Genomic DNA, 13,077 nt, shown 5'->3' with positions numbered 1-13,077 from the left:
GTAGACTTGACAATTTTAAGATAATATCTAAGTTTTAAGTAACTAACTCAAGTAAGTAAAGTAGAATTAAGCTCCAGCTCCATGAGAAGAAAAATCTGGACCTGTGAGTTATCAAGGGAGATTATTTTTAATGGACACTTCAGGTCCAGAAAGACACATTTTTTATATTGAGCACCCTCTGTGTGTTTCTCAGCCCATCACTGCCTCAGTTAACACAAAACACACACAATTACACACAGTTACCTACACATAAATATAACACATAGTTATGTTCTAAGAAATTTACAATCTGTTTGGGAGGTCAGACTATTAATCATTAAAAATTAAGTATTTATAGATAAATGCTCTAATCATTCATAGCATAAATAATTTGCATGATTTTCATAGTCATATTGACTAAAAGAAAAGAAAGTTTAGTTTAGTCAATACACAGCATTTAAAGAATACTTTATAAATGCGAGTGAATGTCTGTCTTAGTGTGCTCAGGCTGCCGTTCATACTACCTCTCCTTTTCCTGTGGAGTTCTTCCTTTGCAGCGTTTTCTCCTTTTGCTGGTCTCTTAATTATCAGTTATTTTCAGGATTCTGTTATTGTCCTTAATCTCAGTTCACAATACCCATTCACTTTGGACAATATTATTAAGCCATGTAGCTGCACTTTTATCTGTATTTTGAGGACTCTCTGGCATCATCAGGACTCTAAAAGCAGGGTTTGTTATGTGAGAATGATTTGTTTAGGAGCTTGATAAGGCTTTGAAGAATCCCAGATGTTAATGTCTCTTAGATAGTTGAAAATATTTATCTAGAGCTATAAAAAAATCATTAAGACTGAGTCATATATTGGGTAGTTATGTGAGAGGAAATTTAAAGACAAATATGGCATATTCTTGAGTTGTTTTAGAAAAACAGGGTCATTGAAAGAGGTTGAAAGTGGTCAAATAATTAGGATAAGTTTAGTATTGGGCTGGTTCAAGAAAGTGAGAATTTTAAAAAATAAAAAGATGGATGCAGAGTGGGATTTTGAGGTTAAGAAATTTTTGATGACCTTCGATTTGTAATGTGTTGAGAGAAAAGTTTAATCCTAAGGGGTGCAGGGGTGAATTACTGGTCCGCAGAGAAAGCATAGATCACCCTTTCTAAGTGTTTGCTAGTGAAGATAAGAGCAACGCTCATGTCCATTTTTCACTGTGACTATTTCACTTCTGCTATTACTGTGCTCAGCTCAGTGTCGGGTAAAAATAAGTATTCAATAAATATTTGTTTAATAAACAAATGATTAAATTATTATGATTATAAAGCAAGGTGAATTATACGAAGATGGCTTATGGGCGAGGGAAGAATAGTGTGAATATAAGTATTTTTCATGTTCCATTTAAAACTTCGAAACTCAAATTCTAGTGGTGCACAAAATGTTTTTTGTTTCTGGTTGACTCGAGAAATCCTCCAAAAAGCCAAATGACAAATTTCAATCTTATATTGAAGAAGTGAATTATTATAAAGCACGATGCCTAGTTAAAGCTTCTAAAATCAGTAATTAATAGTATTAAGAATTCTAACTGTAGAAATTCATTGCATCGTATTCTTCACTGAAGTACCTCTTCTCACAGATTATAATTGAAAAACAAAGTATATGCACATATGTACTTATATGTGAGATGCATTTAAAATGTTGGCTTAGTTATGTTCTTATATAGATAAAATTTATATAAGAATTGTAGTCAATTCACCTAAAATATTTTTACAGGGGTATTTGCTTGGTTATGTTTTGTATAGTTAAATTTCATATTATGATGCATACTTATTTCATCTAAAATATTTTACAGGAGTATTTGCTTTTTCCAAAACCCTTTTGTTATTCTAAATATTCAAAGTCCTGAACTTGTCAATCATATTTGGAATTGATATCTGGAGCACAGATATTAAAACAGAGAAAGAGAAATTATGTTATTTATACTGCTGTTATTGAGAATAAAGAATAAATACAAGGAAAGAAATGACATAAACTACTTTTCCCAGATACCCCCTTTAAATACAATTAAAATCTCTTGATTAATTTGCTATACAATTACAAAAGAAGTATGAAATGTGGAAAGAGAAAGTTAGACTGGCTTGGGACCTTAGAAAGTGCAGAACTGTGTTGAGATACATGGTCTTTGTTTTTATCCCCCATATGTGCTGTACTAAGGAGAGCCTCACAACCTGTAACCAATAGACATAGACAGAAAAAAGAAAGGAAGAACACAAGAATGGCTTTATCCCTCTGGCCAAGTGATCAGGAAAGTGGAAGCCCAGTAGAGACTTGGTGAGGCAGTAATGGCCCAATCTACTCAAAAGAGTAGCCAAACCGAATCTATGAGGGCTCATCCAAATGCAACCCCACTTTTGCTAACAGCAGAAGATCTGCCCTGCCCACAATGATGACATCATAGAGCTAGAGAGGGCTGTTAGAACCTATACACTAAGCCTAAGTAGTGTGGCTGCCTACTGAAACAGAGGAATTAAGTAGGATTGAGTATCAGTTAACATAATGTTGAAAATTTCTGAGATACACTGTTAGAATTGCAAGACGGAAAATTAGCAAACATATACATGAATTGAGCAAAAATGTCAACCCACAGAATCCATAACTATCTTTAGAAATTCTTCTCAATTATAGGAAAATAAACTTTTTTTCAAGTGCCAGTCAAGCATGCACCAAGATAGACCATATTGTGGGTCATAAGCAAATCTCAACACATTAAAAATGTTTAAAATCAGGTATAGTGTGTTCATCAACCATAATGAAATCAAAGTAGAAATCAATTATAGAAATACAGCAGGAAGTACAACAGATGGAAATTAACTAACATTTCTAAACAAGCTATGGAAATCTCAAAGAAAGTAAAAAATACACAGAACTAAATGAAAATTAATATACCAAGAATTGTGGGATGATGCTACATCAGGGGAATTGGAAACAGCAAAACAATAGAATTGATGAGACCAAAAGCTGTTTTTTTGAAAAAAAATTTAATAAAATTGATAAGCCTCTAGTAACCTTGGCAAAGGTAAAGAGAGACAAGGTATACATCATTAAAATCAAGAGTGAAACAGAGATAATTAATACAGGTCCTATAACCATTAAAAGGTTAGCAAGTGAATAATATGAACAATTTTATTCTCATAAATTCAACAACTTAAAAGAAATTGACCAATTTCTTAAACCCACAAACTACCAAAGCTTAGTTAAAATGAATAGATAACCTGAATTGCTCTAATCATAAAAAATTGAATTTGTAAAATTAAAAATGTCTCCCCAGAATCCACAGTTCCAAGCAGCTTCACTGGAGAATTCCGCCAAACATTTAAAGAAGAATTAAGATAAATTCTATACAATCTCTTCCAGATAATAGAAGAGGAGGCAATATTTTCTGGCTCATTTTATGAGGACACTATAACCTTGGTACCTATAACCTTGGACACTATAACCAAAGACTACAAAAAAAGAACACTGCAGATTAATATTGCTTGTGAATTTAGATGTAAAAATTCCCAACAAAATATTACCAAACAGAATCCCAACATTGCATAAAAATTTTGGACAGCGATCAAGTAAGATATATTTCATTTATGCAGATTGACTCAACATTTGAAAATCAATGTAATCTACTACCTTAACAATCTAAAGAAAAAAAATTATACAATTGTATTAATTGATGCAGAAAAAAATTTGATGAAATCCCCAAACCAAAAACTCTCTGTAAGTTAGAAATAGAAGAAAACTACCTAAACTTGACAAACTGTATCTGTAAAACTTATGGCTCACACCATACTTAATAATGAAAGACTAAATGCTTTTTCTCTAAGACTAAAAACAACCCAAATATGTCCACTCTGATTACTCTTATTTAACATAATACTGGAATTTTAGCCATTGCATGCAATAAGGGTGGGAAAAAAGACATATATTGGAAATAAGAAATAAGACTATTCTTATTTACAGATGACATGACTGTCTATGGGACATGAAAAAATCTCCAAGAATGAACAAAAATTTTTCTTGAACTAATAAGTGAGTTCAGCAAGGTCATAGTGCATAAGATCAACATATACAAATCAATCGTGGTTTTATATACTATCAATGAACACATGAACACTGAAAAAATACTGTTCACAACTGCACAAAAATGAAATACTTAAGTGTGAATCTAACAAAACATAGACAAAATTTGTGTGCTGATTTCTACACATAAAAGAACTAAAAGAAAATTAGAGATACATACCATGTTCATAGATTAGAAGACAGTATGGTAAAAATGTTGATCTTTCCATAATTGATATACAAGTTTAACACAATGTCTATCATAATCCAAGCAAGGTTTTTGTAGATATAAAAAAGATTATTCTACAATATATATAGAAAGGCAAAAGAACTGGAGCAGCTAAAACAAATTTGAAAAAGAAAACTGGAAGAAATCACTGCACTTGAAATTGCGGCTTACACAGAGTGGAGGAGTATTGACACATAGATCGAGTCAACAGAATAAATGACCCAGAAATAGAATCCCAGACAACTGATTTTTTAATAAAATCACAAGGAAACTCAACAGAGGAATGGTACACTTTTGAATAAATGGTGGCGAAGTCACTGGACATTTACAGTTCAAAAAAATATGAACCTAAACCTGAAACTCATATTTTATACAATAATTAACTCAAGGTACACCACTCAAATATGAATGATAACTTAGATTTAGATGTAAAATTATAAATCTCATAGAAAAAAGCAATTGGAGAAAATCTCAGAGTTAGGGCTAGACAAAGAATTCCTAGACATGACAACAAAAATACAGTTTATAAAAGGAAAAAAATGATAAATTGGACCTTGTCACAATGGAAAATTTTGCTCTGTGAAAGACCCATTAGGAGTGTGAAAAGACAAGCTGTAGACTGGAAGAAAATATTTGCAGATTACATGTATTAGGGGACTCTAGAATGTGTTAAATTCAGTATCTTTTGCTACAGAGCACTTTTAAAATAATGGTATTATTTGTCTTGTTAACAATCCATTTGAGGAGTTTGGGATCTGGCATATTTACTTACATTTTAAAGGCAAAGAAATGCATGTGCCACTTGGTTAAAGGGCTTTTCCACAAGTACAAAGCTGGTTATGAGATGACAGGAAAGAGAAGCAAATCACTAGACTGGAGCCCCTTTTTGAGGCCATACTAACTTCCTCAAGCATCAACCACCCTTTAGGCTCAACTTCCCATAAGTCCTCCTTTTACCTCAGTTAGCCACGGAAGCCACTCCTTGCTTTCTAGAAGTCTACTTCTCAAAGATAACTAGGCAAGTATTTGGGGAAATGATTCTGGAGAGTTTTGTATTCCAGATGAGGAGGTTACATATAATTTGGTAATATCTTTGAAGGTAGTTGAACAAAGAAGTACTTTAGCAAGATGTGTCTGTTCTGAAACATAAATAAGATTGGCAGAATTTAGTAATAGAATGACTACAATAATCCAATTGAGAATTAGGAAGAATTGAACTGGCATGTGATTTCTAAGGATGAGAAGAAAGGGACAAATCTTTATTGGTCACCTATAAAAATATTTAAAAATTGGGCAATGTATAATAGTGATTTTTGTAAACTATAAAATAAAATCAAGTTTAGCAATGAAACACAGCAGCAAATGTTTGTTGATATGATAATGATTAAGTAAGAGAAAAGTAAACCTCTGGTCTGATAATACCTCTCTCCATGAAAAGAAAGTATACAAAGAATATAACAAATTTTGTCTCTGCATTTTACTGACTGAATTCAAACTGACTGAAGAGTTAACAGATTGATAAATGTCCCACCAAGATTAAATTTCCCTTGTGTCAGTAAGACTTTTTTATAAAACAATTCTTCATATCCTCAATACCAAACTGGTCCCTGTTGGACACTCACCCATTGCTAAAATGATCAACTGCCCACAATCAAATATATTCTGTCTCTGATGGACATTGGATAATAACATATATTACTAAAGAGAATATAATACAATAAGAAGAACTGAGCCTGCACAGCTATTTAAATGGTCTCTGCTTTCACTTTGAAAAGGACTGGCCACTCTGTAAGGATTAAAAATAAGATTTGTAACTCTAAAAAAGTATATATGAAAGGGGCGCCAGGTGTTGTAACTGTATTAGTGGTTCTCATACCTTGATGTGCATAAGAATTACCTGTGGTCAGATTTGTTAGAATGAAGTTTCTTAGGATCAGCCTAATCCGCACTCAAAGATTCTGATATGTTAAGCCTGGAACGGAACACAGATTTTTGCAATTTTTGCATTTTTACATTTTCCAATCCCCATACAGCTGGTTTATTCTTATACACTGTGAAGTTTATCTGGGAAAATACTTCGTGAAACAGGATCGAAGCACACACATCATCATCTTGTTGCAGAAGAGGGAAAAGAGTCTCAGAAAATTTAGGCACCTTGTCCATCGTCATACCGCGAATTAGCCTGATGCCTATTGATTTAACCACCACTCGTAGACTCCTTTTTATCTTATTCCATACAAAACATGGCAGTGGCATGCCAGTGTGTCTTTATAATCTCTTTGTTGGGCTGTAAAGTCTTGTGTAGGTAAACCATTTTCTCCTGCAACTATTATAAAATTACTCATCTTTTCCCCAGTAATTTGTAATGCCATCTCTTTCATTTACATTATTAGTGTTTTCATACTACATTATTTTATTGGTTTTTGTCATAAGTTTTATACCATTGTAGGGTGCTTCTCCTCAATTCGCTTCTATGTTTACTTTTCAAAAATCTGTGGAGTCAATGTGAGCCCACAAGAGGAACATTAGGAGATAACTTTAAACCCTTCATTTTCCTATAAATACACCTCAGGGTTATGTTCCCTTCTCTCTCTAGTTACTTAAATCTTTGCAAATTAGATGATGATGGTCCGATAGCAACATATATATCAGGATCATGCCCTTCCTTTTCTAGGCATCCTCACTTTTCTACCACTTCTCTTATTAGATTAAAATAACAAAAGCATTTGTTCATAGCAAAAACACAGATGTCTCTTGGCCAAAAAAAATGTGGATAGAATATTACATTTTTCTAAAGCCTGTTTCTTATTAAGCCAGACTTGATTGGTTTTAGACCCAAGAGACATCGGCCAGTGCTTTTTTCCATGGCTTCCTTAAAGATATATTCCCCCAGAATCTTTCCCTTTTCTATTTTCTCTAGGAAAAGTAACCGAAGGAACACTTTTTCAACCTTGATGCTATCTCCTAAGAGGTTAGAAGAATCAGTTAACTTTTTCCTGCATTTGGACTGTCAGCTTCAATATTCTCCCTGATATTACTTTATTTTTTTAATCACAGTCTCCAAGCAATAGCAAATTTTTATTCATGCACATGATGACTGTGATTTTCTAGATAGAGTTTTGTGCTTTGGAACTTGAATTGCAATGCAATTATCTTTCCTTTTATACCCTTGCTTTCCAGGGAGATAACCCTACAAATTTTGATTTTCTAGACATAGTGGTCTTTGAATTGCAAATTTTTTATTCCTTTATGTTTTAGGCTGAAATTTTTATATTGCAAAATGCATTCTTATAGATTTATACACATGCACATATGTGCCCACATGCATTTAAACATATATGTTTTTTAATTCAAATATACAGATGGGCAGTAACCCCCTGCTCAGCATTACCTTGAAGGCTTGTCTAATTTTAACATTTCATGTACATAGAAATACAGGAAAATATCTCTTGCAGTCCTTTTCAAGCTGTGACTGGTTAATTTACCATGTCAATCAATGACATTGTCACAATTCAAATGAATGCATTCTATCCTTAGGATTAAAGTAAAAATTGAATATCAGTATCTTAGACTATTTTTAGAAAGTGGTAAGGGGGAGGATAGTGGAATATTGGCTGTGATATTTCATGATATTAAACTCAAAATGTTAAAGTTAGAAGGAAACCTGGAAAACCCACCTAAATTATTGATGCTTTGTAAGAATCTGATAAGAGGTATGGCTTCTTTGCCTCCTCTCCAAAATATATGTATAGTTACACATACACACATGCACACGCGCACGCATACCCACACACACAGAGACACACTTTTGGTAAAATTTAAGTAGGCTTTCTGTGTACCTGAAATTCTGGTTTAAAACACCTAAGTACCTTTAGCACTTATGAATAAGAATAGTTGGCACTGACTTTATCACCACTGAATCCATTGCATCTAGTATAGTGCTTAGTACATTGTATGTACTGAGCGAATAAATGTTTGATGAATGAATGAGAAACTTTTTTCATGAAAGCAGAAGATTCTTTTTTTAAAATTTTCTTTCTTTTTTTAACCCCAGAATTCTAATTGTTATAACTGAATTGAAACTTACCTCTCTGTAAATTAGAACACTGTAAATGTCTACTTATTTTATAAACAAAACAAAGCATAAGTTTGTTCTTGATTTAACTTAACTGTGGAAATATTTGAATAGTTACCAATAATTGCCTAAATTTCCCAAACTGATATAATTTTTAAATATCCCACATATTAGATGGTTTCCATAATCTTTCATGGCCCTAGTTATGTAGTTATAATCTCTTGAACACTTTATGTATCTCCTTCTTAAAAGGTGAATCTGAAGGCAAACAGTTCTCCAGATTGGACTATAGTCAGTAAAATAGGACAATTACCACTTTTAATCTGAGCACTTTACCTAAATTTACTTTCATCTTTTCCATCACTGATGGTCATAGAAATTTATGGCACAGTAATATAAAAAACCCGTGTCTGGAAACTTCTTCCCTTTGCTGAAGGTAAATGGAGACCCATAATATGAATCTCCAAGGAAGTTCTCTGTCCTTGAAATCACTGTCTCTTCAGTCAAACTACTTGAGCTCCTAAATAGAATTTGAACATCTGAAAGTGCTCAACAATAAAAGGATGTAAGTGGATGAAATGTAAGAATTTTTCTTAAAAGTCTCAAGCCTTTTAATTTTTAGATAGATGATCACTATCTATAATTCCAAGGTGGGGAGCATACTTGAGAGGGAAAGAAACCTTTCCTATTTTTTGCAGATTGTCTCTGTGTTGAAGGTACTCTTTCAACATAGCCATCCTGTTTGCAGCTCTGCCTTAACCTTGACTTTCTGTCTGCACCAAACCTAGAGATAAGCCAGAGGTAAAAGTTGAAAGTCTTCTCAGGTCTCTCCTGAGTGTGCTTACTGCCCTAGGCATGTTCTTGACTTCTAAATTTGCCAGAATACACAGTAGTTTTTAAATACTTTTGTTTCCCAAAGAAACTTTCTCTCCAGTTCTTCTACCCAGGCTTTTGACCTATTGTGTGCTTCAACCATAATCTTTTGTCCAAGGCAGCTGTTGGTTGTTTGCTTGCTTAAAATGTTTTAGGGAATGCCTGTTGCTTTTCTGCCATGGGTGAGTTCTCAGGTGAAACAAAGACAAGCCCTTGAGTCAATCCTTCAGGTCATCCCAAACAATTTAGAACAGAAAATACAATTCTTTGCAAATAATCTGCTCCCTCTGGAACCAGGGAGCAGGGTCCCACACTGGTAATGCAGGTTCCTGTCTTCAAGACCATCACTGAGCTGGAGGGAAAGTGGGGCAAGGACAAATAATAATGCCACAAAACTTTTTTATCCTTTTTATGTTACCTCTTTTGATTCATCATTCACTTGGTTGCTGTAAGTCTTTCACTTCAGAGTTCTGACAGAGTTGATACTGACAGGTATTGCTTGATTTTTGTATGTTTGTGTGGAGGGATCGGCTTTTGGAACTGCTTACTTTGCCATTTTTGTTGATGTCACTCCTTGATGACAAATTAATTCTGAGGCTGCCTTGGACCTTATTCATAGATTATGACCTAAATGTTTCTTTAGACCTGATCAATGTCTACCCTTCATGGAACATGGATAAGGTAACTACATTAAAGACTGTGTGATATGTCCAACATCTTAGTCATTTCAGAGTTGGCATCTGTTGGTTATCTTTTCTCTTTAGAGTTGAGTACCTTTTCCCTTCCACTGGTTATTTGTATGCTGGGTAATTTTGGATTGTATCCTGAGTATTTTCAATATATCATGAGAGTCTAGTTCCTGGTACAATCCTTCAGAGAATGTTAGCTTTCTTTGTTTAACACGCAATGAATCCAGTTAGTTTCAGACCAAAAGTCACTTTCTGTGTGAGCTATAGTTCTAATGTCAGTTTAGTTTTCAAGCCTTTGAAGTGCTGTTTGGTGTGTAATCCAGGGGCCAGTATAAAACCTGGGCTAAAGTATATGCTGTTGTTTGTTCTCAAAGCCTTTGCTATGTTAATGTGGATTAGTTCTGCACATACATAGCTTGGGGAGAAGCTTGAGAGTTCACACACAGACTTAAAGAATATCTTTCTTCACTTCCCTCTATGCCTGACTTCCTCCACACTTTCTGGACCTCAGATGCTCCTTTTCCTGGTTTTCTGGTTTGGATGCTGTGTTTTAGCCTCCCTGCATCATCTTACACTTTTCATGATTGGATCTGTTTGGGGCTAATCAATGTGAGAAAAGAGAAAAAAACTACACGTTTGAAGTACAGGAGCCCCTTTCCCAGTTATTCTGTTCAAAGTAAAATTTTTTTTTGTCTGAAAATTAGGTGCCTGCAAGTCTGTCGTTTCCACTGCCACCACCAAAGGGGTGTAGCCTCCTAACTTGGACTCGCTCGAAGCAAAGCTGGTTTTGTAAAACAAGAATGAAAGAAGTGGTGATCTACCCTCATATTCCGCTTTGTATGGCCTTCCTTCACGGTTCTCTGCCCAGGAAGAGAGACATCTTGGAGGTTTTCTTATCTGTATTAAATTCCCAGTTCTTAGATTCAAGCTGCCCTAGAATTTCAGGCAAGATACATGGACGAAATTAAAACAAAACAAAACAAAACAAAACAAAACAAAACAAAACAAAACAAAACAAGAACTCACCACCTTATAAGTTTTCCTTCGATTTCTGATTTCTCTTCTTAGACTGTCTGCTATCATTTGCCCTTGAGAGTCTTCAGGTTGTTGTTTTATATGGTCTGTTCAGTAGGAGAGACAGGGTGGAATGATGTTCAGTAGGAGAGACAGGGTGGAATGATGTGTAGATCGGGTGTAGTGATGCTCAGCCAGATCCAGAAGGTTTTTAAAATAAATCTTCATATTGTAAAGATATTTTAAAATATCTTCATATTGAAGTAGAGGTTACGAGAACCACAACTGTGTAGAATAATGAACCACTCAGCTTAAAAAATAGCATTTTGTCAACTACCCAAGAAGCTCTCCATGGAACCTATCACATCATAAGTTATTGCCTCTCTTTCCCTCAAATTAATTATTATCCTGACTTTTATCGTAACCAAATCTGGGTAGATTTAGCACCCAAGTGTGCATCTCCAGACATTTTAGTCTAGACTTGGCCATCTCTTTTAATTTGCCATGTTATACTGAACTTTATTAATCATCAGATTCTCCCTCTACTCTTATTTTCTCTAAAAAGTTTCTCTTGAAAAGACAGGTCTACTCACCTATGGAGTTTCTTCTCAGTCTAGTAAGTTCTAATGGCATAACTCATCATGACCCTCTGTCCTCTCTCTTTGCTGCCAGTTGGCAGCTGGATCCAAATGCCTGATCACACTCAGATTGGTGACTTTGGCAAGAGTATGGGTAATTTTGTCCTTTTTCATCAGGAGGCCCTTGATGTCTAATTATCTCTATTCTTGTAATATTAGCAGTCATTGCTGCTAAATACCTAGATTCAATAATTCACTGGAGGTTTCAAATTTATAGTATTCTAATTTTATTCTTTTACTTTAATTTACTGACTAGAATAATTTTAAAAGATGATACTTCCAAAATTAATATAGGAAATGTGGTAAAAAGTACTTGATTATTTCCTCCTAACTGCCACTTTTCAAGATAATTCGTTATCTGTTATCCTCTGGAGGTAATCAGTTGGTATTTTTTAGAATCACTATGAATTCAGGGATTTAAACATTTGATAGCTATTAACCTATTTGAGTTATTGTCCTTTCTTCTCCTATTTTTGAGCAGATTGAATTTCTTCAAGATGGCTCCTGAGTCCTTTGCATAACCTTGGTGGTGGTTGATACTTTAATAGCTTCCAGAATCGGGTGTAGTGATGCTCATTGCTATTGAGTTGATAAGTTGGTCACTGTTTCTAGACTTTTTCAGTGAACAGAGTTAGGAAATACATTTATTCAGCCTGCTATATCAAATTCACAGTCAGCACAGGATTTCAAACTGTTTACTTAACATCCTTTATTTCTACATTACCTCTATATCAAAAATTCTAGTTTTTAAGGGTACAGGGTATGATTATTACTCATGTTTTGTCCCACATTAAATCAAAATGCAGAGAATAACAAGTGCAATACATTACATGAAAATAGTCTGCAAACAGACAGCTCTCCCCATTTCAACCCCATTTTTACGCTTATAATATATATATGGTTTTCAAGTTCATAAAGTCATTATATACTACACTCTATTTAAATCCTCATTTGTCCTTAAATCTACCAGTAACTATATGTTTAATGCTCATCACTAATCCTTACAGTGTTTCTTTACTCGTTTTGGTTTCTAAAGCTTTTCTCTAGTTAATTCTTCATGAATCAATCCAATCATAGGGACAATATTATCTGAATTCCTACATGTTAGTACCAGTTCATTTTTTCTGGGTTAAAAATCAAAAACAAGTGTTTTTTAAAAATATCCCTTGGCTCATATTTTTCTTCATTGAATATTTAAAATATTTTAAATTTTCTTCTGACTTAAAGTATTGATGTTGAACAGGCTGATGATAATAGAATTTTTTTAAAATTAAGAACCTTCCTGTTTCTAATTAGTTGCCTAAAGGCGTTTTTTGTTTGTTCAATTGTTTGTTCTTAAAGTCCAGCAATTTCCTTATGCTGACTCAATATTGTCAAGTATGTGCTAGATTCTTTCACTATGTAGGTCCATTTTTTTTTCAATTTCAGAAAAGTTCACTTAAATTTTAATTTTATTTATTTATTTATTTATTTATTTAT

The sequence above is a fragment of the Pteropus vampyrus genome, unplaced genomic scaffold (assembly GCF_000151845.1).
Source record: "Pteropus vampyrus isolate Shadow unplaced genomic scaffold, Pvam_2.0 Scaffold45, whole genome shotgun sequence".
In the NCBI taxonomy this organism is placed as follows: domain Eukaryota; kingdom Metazoa; phylum Chordata; class Mammalia; order Chiroptera; family Pteropodidae; genus Pteropus; species Pteropus vampyrus.
Note: the sequence above shows the minus strand (reverse complement) of the source record.